At 37.4% G+C, this 16,021-nt stretch overlaps 1 protein-coding gene across 1 annotated transcript in view; it reads left to right on the top strand.

Annotated features, from left to right (window-relative positions):
- The first annotated feature begins 9,348 nt into the window (after positions 1 to 9,348).
- The window catches only part of GABRA3 (gamma-aminobutyric acid type A receptor subunit alpha3), a 237,812-nt gene continuing 231,139 nt past the window's right edge, over positions 9,349 to 16,021 (top strand). Inside the window, exon 1 of the mRNA XM_010956353.3 lies at positions 9,349 to 9,529. The gene's annotated coding sequence lies outside the window, so the exon portion shown is untranslated. The remainder of the gene's footprint in view (positions 9,530 to 16,021) is intronic.

The following is a 16,021-nucleotide window of genomic DNA, read 5'->3' as shown; positions in this document are numbered from 1 at the left end:
GAGATCTATGCATGTTTTTGTATTTATCAGTAGTTTGTTCTCTTTCATATTGACTACAGCTCCACTCTATGACTGTACCACAGTTTGTTTATCCAGTTATTGCTATGGACTTTGTTTTTTACCCATTTTTTAGCTATCATAAATAAAGCTGCTATGAACTCTCTTATATAAGTCTTTTAGTGAATATATGATTTCCTTTCTATTGGTTATATAACTATGAGTAGGATTGCTGGACTGTAGGTATAGTTGTATGTTAAATCCTATGAAAAACTGTGAAATAGTTTTTCATAGTGGTTGCACCATTTTAAAGTTCGACCATTCATGTGTGAGAGTTCTATTTGTTTCACATTCTTGACAATAGTGAATATAAATTAATCTTTTATCCATTCTAGTGAATGTGTAGTAGTATCTTGTTATAGTGTTAATTTGACTTTCTACAATGACTAATAATGAAACTTTTTCAGCACCTATTGGCTATTTGTGTATCTTTTTTAAATTAATAGACACTATTTTTTTTGAGCAGTTTCAGGTTCACAGCAGAATTGAGCAGAATATATAGGGAGTTTGCACATAGCTCCCCCCCCCCATATATACTACTCTCAACATCCCTCATCAGTGTGGCATATTTGGTACAATCAATGAACCAACATGGACATATTATTATTAGCCATGGCCATTTGTGTATCTTTATAGATCTTCTTTTGTGCAGTGTTGATTAAATTATTTTGCCATTTTTGTTACTTATAAATGATTTTAACTCTAGTATAAACATTAAAATATTAAAAATAAATATAACTACAATAATTGTTTAATGGATACACAATGTAAAAAGTGTAAATTGTGATATCAAAATATAAAATGTGTTTGGGGAAGTAAAAGGCTAGAGTTTTTATATGCAATAGAAGTTAAGTTGTTATTGGCTTAAAATAGACTATTATAACCGTAATAAGCTTTATGTAAGCCTCATGGTAAACATAAAGTGAAAACCTATAGAAGATACATAAGAAATAAAGAGAAAGGAATCAAAGTATGCCACTACATAAATTATCAAATCATAAAGGAGATGAAGAATGGAACAATGGAACTACAAAATAGCCAGAAAACATTTAAGAAGATGGCAATATTAAGTTTTTACATATCAGTAATTACTTTAAACACAAATAGATTGAATTCTCCAATCAAAAGACACAGAGTTGCTAGAATGGAAAAAAACAAGACCCAACTCTGCCACCTATAAGAGATTCACTTTTGCTTTAAGGATACACATATGCTCAAAGTGAAATGATAGAAATAGATATCCATGGAAATGGTAACCAAAAGAAAGAAGAAGTGGCTATATTTATATCAAATAAAATAGACTTCCAGACAAAATTGGTCACAAGAGACAAAGAAGGTCACTATATAGTGATAAGGGGGTAAATTCATGAAGAGGATATAACAATTTTGAGTATATGTGTACTCAACATTGGAGTGCTTAAATATTTAAAACTAATATTTACAGAACTGAAGGGAGAAACAGACAGCAATAAAATAATAGTAGAGGAATTCAATACCCCATTTTCAACATTGAATAGGTCACCATGGCAAAACATCAAGGAAATGGCTGACTTGAATTACACTGTAGAACAAAAGAACCTAAAAATCATATCCAGAACACTCCATCCAATGGAAACAGAATGCTCATTTTTCTCAAATGCATGTGAAACATTCTCCAGTATAGATCATATGTTACATCACAAAGCAAGTCTTAAATTTAAGATGATTGAAATTATATCAAATATTATTTCTGGCCATGATGGTATGAAAATGGAAATCAATAATAGCAAGAAAAATGGAAAATTCACAAATGTGTGGAAAATAAACAACACACTCCTGAAAAACCAATAGGTCAAAGAAGAGATCAAAAGGAAAATAAGGAAGTATCTAGAGACAAAAGAAAATGGAAACACAACATACCAAAACATATGGGATGCAGCAAAAGCCGTTTTAAGAAGGATTTATAGTGATAAACACCTACATTAAGAAAAAGAGATCTCAAACAACCTAATTTTAATACCTCAAAGAACTAGAAAAAGAAGAACAAACTAAACTCAAAGGTAGCATAAGGAAGGACATAATAAAAATTAGAGCAGAAATAAAAGCAATAGAGACCAGAAAGACAATGGGAAAAAAATCAGTGAAACCAAGAGTTAGTTTTTTTTAAAAGATAAGCAAAGTTGACAAATGTTTATCTAGATTACATGAGAGAGAGAGAGAGACAGAAATAGAGAGAGAGAGAGAGAGGAATAGAGACAGAGACAGAGACAGAGAGATAAAAGATTCAAATAAACACAATTATAAATGAAAGAGGAGACATTATGATTGATACCACAAAAATACAAAGGATCATAACACACTACTATGAACAATTAGATACCAAGAAATTGACTAACATAAAAGAAATGGATAAATTCCTAGAAATATACAACATTCCAAGACTGAATCACAAAGAAACAGAAAATCTGAACAGAACATTAATGAGAAGGAGATTGAAGCATTATCAAGGACCTCCCAACAAAGAAAAACCCAGGAGAAATAGTTTCACTGGTGAATTTTAACAAATTTGCAAAGAAAGATTAAGGCCAATCCTTCTAAAATTCTTCCAAAAAATTGAAGAGGAAAGAACACACCAAATGTATTTTTAGGCCAGCAATACCATGATACCACTGCCAGATAAGTACACTTCAAGAAATGGAAACGATAGACCAATATCTCTAACGAATATAGAAGCAAATATTCCAACAAAATACTAACAAACCTAATTCAACAGCACATTAAAAGGATCATACACCATGATCAAGTTGGTTTATCCCTGGAAGGCAATGATGATTCAGCATATGCAAATCAGTAAATATGATAACCACATTAATAAAATGAAGGCTAAATATCATATGATAATCTCAACAAATGCAGATAAAGCACCTGAAATAATTCAATATCCTTTTATAATAAAAAATCTCAACAAATTGGGTATAGAAGGACTGTGCCTCAACATAATAAAAGCCATATATAAGAAACCCACAGCTAACATAATACTCAAAGATGAAAGCTTTTTCTCTAAGACTGGGATAAGTGTGCCCACTCTCACCATTCCTATTCAGTATAGTACTGGAAGTTCTATCCAGAGCAAGTAAGAAAGAAAAAGAAATAAAAGGTACCCAAATCAGCAAGGAAGAAGTTAAATATTCTCTGTTTGCAGATGACATAATCTTATGTATAGAAACCCTAAAATTTCCACAAAAATTATTAGGACTAATAAACGAATTAAGCAAATTTGTAGGATACAAAATCAACATAAAAACAGTTTTATTTCTAAACCCTAAAAATGAACAATTTGAAAAAGCAATTTAGAAAACAATCCCATTCACAGTAGCATCAAAAAGAAGAATATTCTTAGGAATAAATGTAATCAAAGAGGTGAAAGGTTTATAAGACATTGATGAAGAATTTGAATGGAATACTACTCAGCCATAAAAACCGACAACATAATGCCATTTGCAGCAATATGGATGCTCCTGAAGAATGTCATTCTAAGTGAAGTAAGCCAGAAAGAGAAAGAAAAATACCATATGAGATTGCTCATATGTGGAATCTAAAAAACAAAAACAAAAACAAACAAACAAAAACAAAGCATAAATACAGGACAGAAATAGACTCATAGACAGAGAATACAGACTTGTGGTTGCCAGGGGAGTGGAGGGTGGGAAGGGATAGACTGGGATTTCAAAATTGCAGAATAGATAAACAAGATTACACTGTATAGCACAGGGAAATATACACAAAATGTTATGATAACTCACAGAGAAAAAAATGTGACAATGAGTGTGTATATGTCCATGAATGACTGAAAAATTGTGCTGAACACTGGAATTTGACACAGCATTGTAAAATGATTATAAATCAATAAAAAATGTTAAAAAAAAGAATTTGAAGAAAACACAAATAAATGGAAAGATATCTCATATATATGGATCAGAAGAATTAATATTGTTAAAATGTTCGTACTACCTAAAGCAATCTAGAGATTCAATGCAATCCATACCAAAATGTCAATGTCATTTTTTACATAAATAGAAAAAAATTCTAAAATTTGTATGGAACTATCAAAGTCCCTGAATCACCAAAGCAGTCTCAAGAAAGAATATCAAAGATCGAGGCATTGCACTTCCTGGTTTCAAACTATATTGCAAAGCTATAGTAATCCAATCAGTATGGTACTGGCATAAAAGCAGACACATAGACCAATGAAACATAATTAAGAGCCCATATATAAACCTATGTGTATATGGTCAACAAATATCTGACAAGGGAGCAAAGAATACTCAATGGGGAAAGGATAGTCTTTTCAATAAATGGTTTTGGAAAACTAGATATTTCATGGAAAAGAATGAAGTTGGACCCCTATCTTACATCACTTATAAAAATTAACTTTAAATTGATTAAATCTTAAATGTAAAACCTGAAACCATAAAACTTCTAGAAGAAAACAGAGATAAATCTCCTGGACAATGGAATTGGCAATGATTTTCTTTTTGGATATGACATCAAAAGCACAAGCAACAAACCAAATTTAGCAAATGGTAATACATCAAACTAAAAAGCTTCTGCACAGCAAAAGAAACAATAAACACAATGAAAAGGCAACCTACAGAATGGGAGAAAATATTTACCAATCAAATATATCCAATAAGGAGTTAAAATTCAAAACATTAAAAAAAACCTCATGGTACTCAACAGTAAAAACAAAACAAAACAAATAATCTAATCATGGGCAAAGGACCTGAATAGATGTTTTTACAAAGAAGACATACAAATGGCTAACAGGCACATGAAAAAGTGTTCAACATAAAAAATCCTCAGGGAGATTCAAATCAAAACCACAGTGAGAAAAGGAAAGTAAACAAACAATCCCTTTTAAATTACATCCCCCAAAATAAAATACTTAGGAGTAAATCTGACCAAGGAAGTGAAAGACTTATATGTGGAGAACCACAAAACATTGACTGAGGAAATTAAAGATGACTTAAGGAAACAGAAAGATATCCCATGTTCTTGGACTGGAAGAATTAATATTGTTAAAGTGGCCATACTACACAAAGCAATCTACAGATTTAATGCAATCTCTATCAAATTGCTCAGGACCAAATTACCCAAATTCCTCCTCCTCCATTTTTCACAGAATTAGAACAAATAATCCTAAACTTATATGGAATCACAAAAGACCCAGAATTGCCAAAGCATTACTGAAGAAAAAGAATGAAGCAGGAGGAATAACCCTCCCAGACTTCAGACAATATTTTTTCTTCCTCTTTTGTTCTTTGCCTTCTGGGACTCTATTTACATATATGTTAGAACTTTGATATTATCCAGCAGATCACTGAAGCTCTGTTAATCTTTTTCAATCTTTTCTCTCTGTGTACTTCAGACTGACTAATATATATTCATTTATCTTCAAGTTGACTTACTCCTTCTTCTTTCATTTTCAATCTGCTATTAAGCCCACCCAGTGAATTTTATTTCAGATATTTTAATTTTCAGTTCTAAAATTTGCATGTTTTTCTTTTTAAATTATTTTTATATCTCTGATATGATTTTCTATTTGTTCATTTGTTAAGTGTGTTTTCCTTTATGTCCATTAGTGTAGTTATGACAGATGACTTAAATCCTTTTCTGCTAATTTCAGCATTTGGTCCATCTTAGGGCTGGTCTCCACTGATTACCTTTTCTCTTGAGTATAGGTAATATTTTTCTGTTTCTTTTCTCTAGCAATTTTGGACTGTACCCTAAACTTTGTGAGTTATATATGTAGGATGTCTATATTCTCTTTCATTTCTCTGTAAAGTATTGCATTTTTTGTTTTCTTAGTATGCAGTTAATGTGGCTGAACTGAAACTCAAAACTCTTTTGTGGTGGGCAGCACTGAAAGTTCTGTTTAATTCTTTCAGCTTTATTTAGGCTTTTTGGAATCTGTCACCACATGCATAATTTATGGCTCCATCAGATATTTGGGCAGTTTATACACAAACTGGGGTCTCCCACTCTGTAGTTCTCTCCATTATTGGATTTCTCTCATTACTTTCCAGCTGCAGTTGTCATCCTGAACTCTGTTTGCTGGTTCTTCAAACCACAAGGACTGTGAGCAGTTGTGTTAGGTAGCCGAATGGCACTGCTTGTGAGAGCCAACTCTGTATATCTCTTCTCAATCTCAAGTTTATGAAATTGACCATGATGGAAATTGGGAAATACGATGATTGACTGATTGATTTAACTTATTTTTTTCCTGGAGAGCTGGTGGTTAAATATTTAACAGTTGCAACATTTACTTGTAGTTTCTCTAGAGTTTTAGTTATTGTTTTGGCTCGACACTTGTCTTTGGGCAGACATTTTTTAAAAAGAGAAACTAATCTAGTATTGTTCTTTTCTTTCATTTGTCGACTGTGTTTCAATTCATGACTGCTTATGATTAATTTCCAATGTATTCAGACTGTTGGTTTTTGGCGAGTTTATTACTGCTATCTGAAGCAGGATTGGTTTGATAAAAACTGCTCCACCACTACCCAAAAGTGGTCCCAGAAAAATTTTTCTGTGGTTTACAGTGAACTGAGAACATTGATGAAAATGCTATTAATTTTTTAGCTATTAATACAGCTAAAATTATGACTTAAATGATAGTTTTTGTTATGAGAGTATCTTCAGCTAACTTGTTTACATTAAAATATCTTTTCTTTTAAAAATGATGGTTTATTTGTTTAGTATCTTCATTTGATAAAAATAAAACTTGGCCACTGTAATGGGTTGAACCATGTCTCCCCCAAATTAATGTCCACCCAGAATCTAAGGATGTGATCTTATTTGGATGTGTAGTCCTTACAGAAGTAATTAGTTAAAGATTTTGAGATGAAATCATACTGGATTTATGGTGGGCCGTGAATCTCATGGCTGGTTTCTTTAAAAGAGAAAAGACACGGAAATTGTCACACAAAGGAGAAGACAATTTGAAGGCTGAGGCAGAGATTAGAGTGATGTTTCTATAAGCTAAGGAATGCAAAGAGACACCAGAAGCTGGAAGAGGCGAGGAAAGATTCTCTTCTAGAGACTTTAGGGAAACTGTGGCCCTGCCAGCACCTTGATGTCAGACTTCTGGCCTCCAGAATTATGGGGCAATAAACTTCTGTTGTTTTAAGCCATCAAATTTATGATAATTTGTTATGGCAACCATAGGAAATAACACAGCAACCTTATGCAAGTTCACAATATTTATTTTTGCCGTTTCACTAATCCATTACATCCAATGGGCATTTATGCAAAAAATGTACATAAAAATAGGTTCTTCTGCAGGAAGGAGTGTGCATAGCTATGTTCCCACATATACACTTACTTTATGCACAACTTACATGTTGCTTTGGTAGACAAAAATACTGTACCCGGGGTCAGCAGGTCTTGGTTCTGTCACTGATTCACTGTGATGTTGGGTGAGCTATATTTTTTTCTGCAGGCCAGTTTCTCTTTCTGCAAAATGATATGGTTATCTTTATGGATTCTTTCAGCTCAATAACAGAGCCTATGGATCCCTATCTCTCTATGTACTCAGTATATGGCTATATGCTTTTGAAAAAGCATGTAGTCAGAGTGGAGCACAGGTGCCTCAATGAATAGGAGTAGAGTATTAGGAATTTGATGGGGAACCCAATAGGATAGTGGTTTAGATAGAAATAGCACACTGTAGGAAAATTTTTAAATGCCTTCCATGTTCCAGTCACTGTATGTATCTTGAGGCCAGTATACTTAATACACACAATATAACACATGTTCAATCACACGCCCTAAAGGACCATTTTGGTTCTCTGACTAAATGGGCTGAAAATCAATAGTTTGAGGGGTTTAATTAAGAAAACTGTTGTATTAATCATTATATGTAGGTAGAGGCTGGGTTCTTTGATAGGAGCAGTTCCTTACACATATGCTCATATTCATATTGCCCCTGAAATGCTCAAGATGGAATGTCATGTCAGTGTGATTTGGGGGTCCCATTTGGAGACTCACTTTTGGAGAACCTTTGAAATTTGGTAGTCTATATGTCACTCTCCACAGATCAAATCCTCCTTCACCTGGGATTTTCCTGTTTTAGAGCCTAGATTGTTATGTGTGAAAAGATCTTTCAAGATCATGTACATCCATCACCATTCATTTTGCCATTGAGGATAACGAAGGCCAGATTGAAGAAGTGACTTGTCAAAGGTAATAGTCGAGTCATTTTCAGAGGTAGGACTGAAACCTAAATTCTTTTATTCTTAGTCTAGCTCTTTTTCGACCCTCTCTTGCATTGATACTGTACTTTGCTCAGGTTTTTTTTCTCTGCTCAATACGAATATAATTTTTTTAATACTTTGAGTTAATTAATCTCCTTCCCTCCCTTCTTCCCCCTTGTGCAGTCTAACATGTAGCCTAACACACATACAGCTATATTCCCTTCAGAGGTTTTTGAAAGGAAAGCATTGTGGTCCTGCTGCTTGCCTGTTTTGCCTGGAGGTAAGCTCCAGCTGACAGATCTGTATTGGGTCCACACTTCTACTTGGTTGGGGGTGGAGGTGGCAGTTAGGTTACTGACAGATTAATGTGGCTGGACCTTTTCTTCTTAGTGGAGTGGGAATGGCAACCTCTTTGATGTAAAAATTTTTTTAGCTCATTATTGTCCTCAGAGATGTAATGTGAACAGACAGATTTGTCAAATCTTTATTTGGAGCCTGGGTTAAGAAGGCGCTCCCATAGGGATGTAAGGGAGACAGACCACTTATCTTCCGTCTTGAAGCAGCTAGTAAGCATCACACATCAACTATGGTAATCCATACTTCCTTTATCCGCCTATTTGCTCTTACCCATTTGCTGTCTTTCTCTTCCCCTTGCTTCCTCTGCTCCTCCCCTTCTCTCTGAGCTTCCCCCTCTATTTCTCTGTTGGGTACCTTAAAGAATAAAATACTACTTTAGTCTTTCCTAAAGCAACCACAGATCCAAAGCCCTGCAGCGCTGTATTCTGAGCCCCAGCACAGCCGCGTGCTCAGCACCAGGCAGTGGTGAATCCAAAACCAGCAAAGGGGGAGGGGAGGAGGGAAGAGAGGGAGGGGAGGGAGAGAGAGAGGGAAAGGGAGGGGGAGGGAGAGAGAGAGAGAGAGAGAGAGAGACAGAGAGAGAGAGAGAGAGAGAGAGAGAGAGAGAGAGAGAGAGAGAGAGAGAGAGAGAGAGGGAGGGAGGGAGGGAGAGAGAGAAACGGAGGGAGGGAGGGAGGGAGAGAGGGAGAGAGAGAAACGGAGGGAGGGAGTGTGAGCGTGAGCGCGCGCAAGCTAGCGAGCAAACCAGAGACAGACGAGAGAGGGACCAGGAGAGAGACCCAGAGAAAGAGAAGAGGAAGCTGAGCTCTGCGAGGGCTCAACCTCCAACTTGTTTCAGTTCATTCATCCTTCTCTCCGCTTCGGGGAAGTGACTGTGGCGCTTGGTAAGAAACATAGCTTTCCCTCCTTCCCCCTCCCCCAGGCTCAGGTCTCCTTTGCGATAGCATCTCTCCCCCATACTGAGAGTCTCCTTGGGTTGGCCAGGGAGGCGAGACATGCTCTGCAGCTGTGATGCTATCCTGGGTTCCCCAGTGGGGCTGGTGGAAGCCCAGAGTCGGCATCTGGGCAGGGAGGCACTGGGGTAAAACCTGATTTGTGGAAGAGGGGTTGCGATGTGGTGTATGCGCTATTTGCTTCATTGTCAGTGAATTGTTTTGTTCTTCTTTGGAAGCAGGTCAGCATTGACCTTGCAAATTGCTTGGGGGGCCTGGCAGCTGCTGCAGAAAGCCACCGAGGAGCCCCTAGCCAGAGCAGAAAGCACTGTCATGACCCCCCCCAGAAAGCCCTAGGCTCAGGGATGGGGTAATGGCTGGAGCTTCCTTTCTCCTTTAACTCTTTCTCTGCAGCTGCTTTTCGTCGCTATATATGAGAAAGAAGAATACTGTGCAGACCCTTTCCCCATCTCCCTATTATCTCCCCCAGATGCAAGTGAGTAGAAAGTTGTAAATAACTGTTTCCTTTGAAAGCAGGTTGAGACCTCCCCTCTTCCTTTAATAGGCTCATTGTAGGGTTGGGCCTGAGTTCCTTCACAAACTTGGGAGGCTTCCCTTGCTTCTCTGTGGGAAGTCCCATTGCCTGCCCACTCCTCATCCCAAGGTAGTTGAGCTGCCGGGCTAGATCAGGGATTCAGGTACCCCACCCCCTCCCACTGGTAGGTATGGTATTAGGTCCAGCTGGGTCCTTGGGAGGGAAGAAACACCTGATGGTTTGTCTAGAACTAGATTTCCAGTTTGCTGTTCTTCTGACTGTGGCTGCGGGTGGTATAGGCAGGAGGACTGGGGGAGGGGTGGCTGTTGGATTTAGAGAGCAGGGTGAAGGGCCAGGATTCCTAGTGTGAATGGTATGGTTTATGAGGGTCATTAGGTTCTGGATGTTTGTGGCTATGCAGGGGCTGGCTGAAGCCCCTGTGAACTGGTAGGGGGAGAGATCTGGTTGCTTGATGGAGGCTTTTTGAGTTGGCGACACTGCGGTATCCATAGTAGTAATTATAATACCCACAATACTAATTGCTAACATTGTTGAGTGCTTAGGATGTTTTGGATCTTGGGCTGAGGGTTTAATGTGTATTATTCTTACATTAACGCTATGAAGCAGATACTGTTATTGTCTTTGGTTTACTAATGAGGAAACTGAGGCACAGAGAGGTTAAGCAATTAAATGTCCCAATTGGGAATTAAAACACAGGAAACCTGGTTCTAGAATGCATGGCATTGACCATTAAGCACTACTGCCTTCTTGGGGAGAATTTTCCACCTTTATCTGTCAGGCAAGTGTAGGTATAGTAGGAAGGGTACTGCTTGGCAATATTTTCTTTTTGGAAAGTAGTACAGTCCTTTATGTAAAGTAACAGGAACTTAGAGTGACACATAGTGGTTGGCCATTGTGGGGTCAAGCCTCATCTGGGTATTTTGGAGGGGCTGCCCTAAAGGCTTTCCTTGGACAGCCTGCTTTCCTTTGAAAAGAATGCCTGGAAAGACTCCACTTTTCCACTTTCATGGCGTCATCCATCTCATGTCCAGCAGAATCAGCTCCTTTTAGGACCAGATCTTGCTCTTATTTTCTGAGAGCTTAGAGTCACCTTGTTCTGAAAATTTTAGAATACTAAAATCTTGGTACTGGACGGATCCCTAAAGGTCATTAACCTTTACTTCTTCACCCAGTTCTTGAATTTGTCCTAAGCATCCAATTCATTGACTGATTTCTATTTGAACTCTCTGCAGTGACAGAGAGCTCATTAGGTGGCTCTTTCTATCTTTGAGTAACTCTGATTGTCACAGGAAGTAATCCCATTATAAGCCAAGATCTGTCTCCCTGTAACTTCTATTCACTGGTTCTTTGGGACTATCTAGAACAAATTTGCTTCTCCTTAATAATAGCTCCTCAGACAGTTGAAGAGCAGTCATACCTCTCCCCTCAAGCCTTGGATCTGACAGAACCACAAGGAAGGGATCATCATTTGCCTCATTTTGGAGACTAGACTTTTATTAATATGGCCTAGTACCCCATTTTCTTGTTTGTCAGTCACAAGCTGATCGTACTCAGTTTTTTAAAGCAGCCTTGATATTATATGTTCTCTTTTGGAAAAGCTTGCTGTCTGGTATCCAATGGACTGATGGGAACAAAAAAGGCCTCTTTTCTTAAAAACCAGGAATTGGTGCTAGTTCTTCTGAAGCCCCAGTATGTCCATATAGCAGCCAGATAATAGGCATGTGGGATGATTTGCAAAGAAAGGATTAAGGGCAGTTATCATAAAGTAGACACTTGGAATTGTCGTGATTCGAGATTCACACAGTATATAAAAGATAGAAAAACAACTTGTTATATCAGAAAGTATCTTAGAAACAGTGACATCACTGAGGAGATGGTACAGAGTAGGATTGGGTGGAATAGGAGTGAGCATGCAGTGTGCTAGGATGGAAAACTGACACAGGTATTAAGGGCATTAGGAAAGTTGAGTTCTATTGCTAGCTCTGCAAATTTGCCGGTTACCTTGGACACGTGATTTTCTCTGCATGGGCCTCAGCTTTTCCATCTATAAAGTGATAAGGTGGACTTCATCACCAAGGGTTTTTCAGCTCTTCAATTCTGTATCTGAAGTAAATTGTAAAATCTCAGGGTTCTAAGGGGCTTCAGAAATCCTGTAGGCCAGTTCTTCTCTAACTTTAATGGGCTAAAGAATCCCCTGGGGATCTTGTTAAAATGCTAATTCTGATTCAGAGGGATGGGGTGGGACCTGAGATTTTGCATTTTAACAAGCTGACAGGTAATCCTTAACCTACTGCTCCAGTGCTATTCAAACTATCTTGGTGAAAGACCAGTTCTTAAAATGTTTCCAATCCAACACAGATGGTTACTTTAGTAAAATACATTAACTATGAATTACTAGAAGATAAAAGACATACAAAATATAAGTTCACATTTTAATTGTTAGATTCAGCAGGCATAAAATTAATTTTTTTCAAATTGCTACAACATTTTGTAAAGGCATATTCTCAATTTCTGCACTTGTGTGTATTCTCAATTTCCATACTTAGGTCGTTGCTGCCTGGTAATAAAATTCACAAACACTGATCCTTGGACCACACTTTAAGCAGCACTGGTCTAGGATACCTAATTTAAGAGGCCTGGATTAGGCCCAGTTATAATTTCTAAATCATCCCTGCCAGATGATCTTTCACCTTCAGGTTAAGTATCTCCTTTGATGGAGAACTTACTATCCTTGCAAAATAGCATTACTTGGGTGTTGTGACTGTCATAAAGGATTTTTTAAAAGCTTCTATAAATTCCACTCTTAAATTATATATTCCAAGCAAGTAGGGGGCTGCATCAGTCCAGTTTATTGTAATATCAGCAACTATCCTAGTACATGGTGTAGAGTAGGTGCTTAATAAATGTTTGTTAAGTTAAATGAACAGACCACTTGGTGTTAGTTATGCCTTTTGGGGTCATATATTCATTTAAAAAAGGTAATTTTGGTTTTCTTCCAGCATTTGGGGGACAGTATTAATCCTATTTTGTAAATTTCTTGTGATAAATAGAAGGCCAGCTTACCTGTCCCAGATAGCTACCTGTCATCACGATTTTACTTTGAAGGAATTATAGGAAGCCAGGAAAAATTTTTTATACTCTAAGTCTCAAATTTTTACTTTTAACTCAGTCATTCATCAATTCAGTCATTCAATAGCTATTTATTCAGTGATGTGGTTAGGCACTGTGCAGGTATTAGAAAGGTAAGCTAATCAGACATGGTCCTTACTTGGAGCTTATAGTTTAATGGGGAAAAGGTCATAAATCAGATTATCACACAATTTTATTATTTCAGTCAGCAATAGATGTTATGAAAGAAAATATGGGGGTGGAGCTATGAAGGTATATAACAGAGGAAACTGATCTAGCTTGGGGTTTAAGAAAAGCTTCCTTGAAGAAGTGATACTAAGGCTGAGTACAGACATGGGAGTGGGATGGGGGTGTTGAAGGGGGTGAAACAGTTTTCTAGATGAAAGAAAGAGCATGCACAGGGTCCTGAGATGAGAAAAGCATAGTGAATTTGGGAAATTGAACAAAAGCTGGGGTGGTTGGAGTGGGCCATTGTAGGGATTTTGGTCTTTATTCCAGAAACAAAGGGATTGATTAAAGGCTTTTAAGCAGGGTGACTGATATGACCTAAACTGAATCCATTCAACATAAGATTACTAAGTGTCTGCTATGGACCAAAGGCAATGTGAGAGACACAGGCTGATTTAGGGATAGCCTCTGGCTTCCAGGATGACACAGTCAAGAAGGAGGGAGAAAAATTATACAAACAACTATAATACTACAAGTATGAGATCCACACTCATAAAAGAGAGGCAAAGGGCTTGCGGCCAAGGAGATCAAAGACAGCTTACTGGAAGTGGCGTTTGAACTGAGCTTTGAAAATTGGACAAACTCTGGACATGCAGAATTTGGGGGGTGGGGTGGGAAAGGTGTTCTAGGCAGAGGCCAGAAAAGCAGAGGGCACGTATTGGGAACAGTGAGGAGCTTAGTTGTGTTGGGGTATGGTGAAAGTATGTGAGAAAAGTTTGGTGAGATATTTGGAGGGCTTGACTATAAATAATATTGAATGCTAGCCTGGAAAATTAGGACTTTGCCCTATATCCCTCATTTTATGGATAAACAAACTAATCCTAGGAGATGGAGTGATTTGATTTGACTGAGTTCATGCAAGTGGTTCTATTGCTATAGCTCAACAAGAGGCCCTGGGTACAGTTGGAAAAAAGTGTGGGATTGGAGTTCTGGAAAGAAGTTAGCTGGAAAAAGTGATTCGAGAGTTATTGATACAGAAGCAGTACTTGAAGTAGAAGTAAGGGATCTAAGGATTTCTTCCTTGGGCTTATCTTTAGGATATGGGAAAACAAAGATAAGCCTGTGTGAAGGCTACAAAGGAAGAGAGGTCAGACATATGGAAAGAAAATTGGAAGAGTACAGTATTATGAAAGAGCCAAGAGAGGAGAGGCCTCATCCATTGGTTGGACAAATATTTAGTGAATACATACTACTTACTAAGCATGGAGCATGTAATGGTAAGCAAAATAGACATGGTTGTTGCCATCTTGGGGCTCATGGTTTAAACGTGGAGATAGATAGATAGACATTATTCTACAAACTATTAAAATATATAGTTATGCATTGTGATGAGTGTGTAGAGGAAAATATACTCCTTTAAGAAGGAAGGTGTGGTCAACATTGTTAGACTTTTTACCAAAGTTGAGTACTGAAAAATGATACCCAGTTTCTAACAGTCCTCCCCCACTTTGATGCTCACAGTGCTTACTAACAGTTAAGACTGGGTGATGCATATCGATTTTGCAGATGTTTGGCAGGTGATAGTGTTCTAAGGAAAGGTAAGGTTCCCTCCAGCCTCAAGCCCACAAGAGCACAGGCTTACTTGAAAACCAAGTTATATGTCATCTTGCTTAACTGGAACTCTCAGTGAGCCAGTAGTCTTCCCAGATCCCCAGTTCTTCCCATTCAACGAGTTAGATAAAGAGGCACTTGATAAGAAATAAATACAAAGAATCAGATATGAAAGATCTCTCTTAAAATTGAATTTCAGATAGCCTAGTCTAGATTCTAGTCCGGGCTTGGATGCTGACTTACTTTCTTGTGACAAATCACTTATTTTGTTTGAGCCTCAGTTTTCATAACTGTAAAATGAGGAGGGTAGGATTACATGAACTGTAAGGTTCTATACAGTTCATGCTCTGTCTGTACTACATTCTTATGGTCCTGTACAGGTAGTTCAGGCTCAGTCATTTATTTAAGCAACACTAAGGATTTTATATGGAATTCCTAAAGGTTGCTAACTTTGGTTGAAGTACTCACAGAGTTTGGAAGAGATCACAGGAAGGTCCTTTCCTTGTTCCATTCACGAGATTGCTGAAATCATGACTGTCCTGAAAGCTAAGGAAAGAACTGACTGTATTCTAAAATCTGTAGTAAATCTGGATATTGGATGATATTTCTACTATTGTTGGTTTGAAAGAAACTAAGAATACTGGAGAAAAATGGTGCCGTCTACTGTGAAATAGAGGCAAGGTGATTATTTCATGTTCTTAAATGTAATGATCCAGGCAGTCTCTTCCTAGGGGGAAGGTATGTGGTAAAGGGAAATATTGGTTGGTAATAGAAAATATTTTTTATGTTTCAAACATGAATTTTAAAGTATTGATGTTTATACACAGTATGTCTTCTTACCGTAAGTGGAAGGAAAAATAAAAATCTCCAGGATGTATATTTTGAAGGGCGAGTTTTCTGTTTAAAAATGATTTCTTAAAAGAAATCAAGTATTACATAGATTTCCTGAAGGGAAGGGGAGGTGGATGGGGATGGAATTA

This window comes from Camelus bactrianus, chromosome X (genome assembly GCF_048773025.1).
Source record: "Camelus bactrianus isolate YW-2024 breed Bactrian camel chromosome X, ASM4877302v1, whole genome shotgun sequence".
NCBI lineage: Eukaryota > Metazoa > Chordata > Mammalia > Artiodactyla > Camelidae > Camelus > Camelus bactrianus.
Note: the sequence above shows the minus strand (reverse complement) of the source record. Positions and strands in the feature narration are given on the sequence as shown.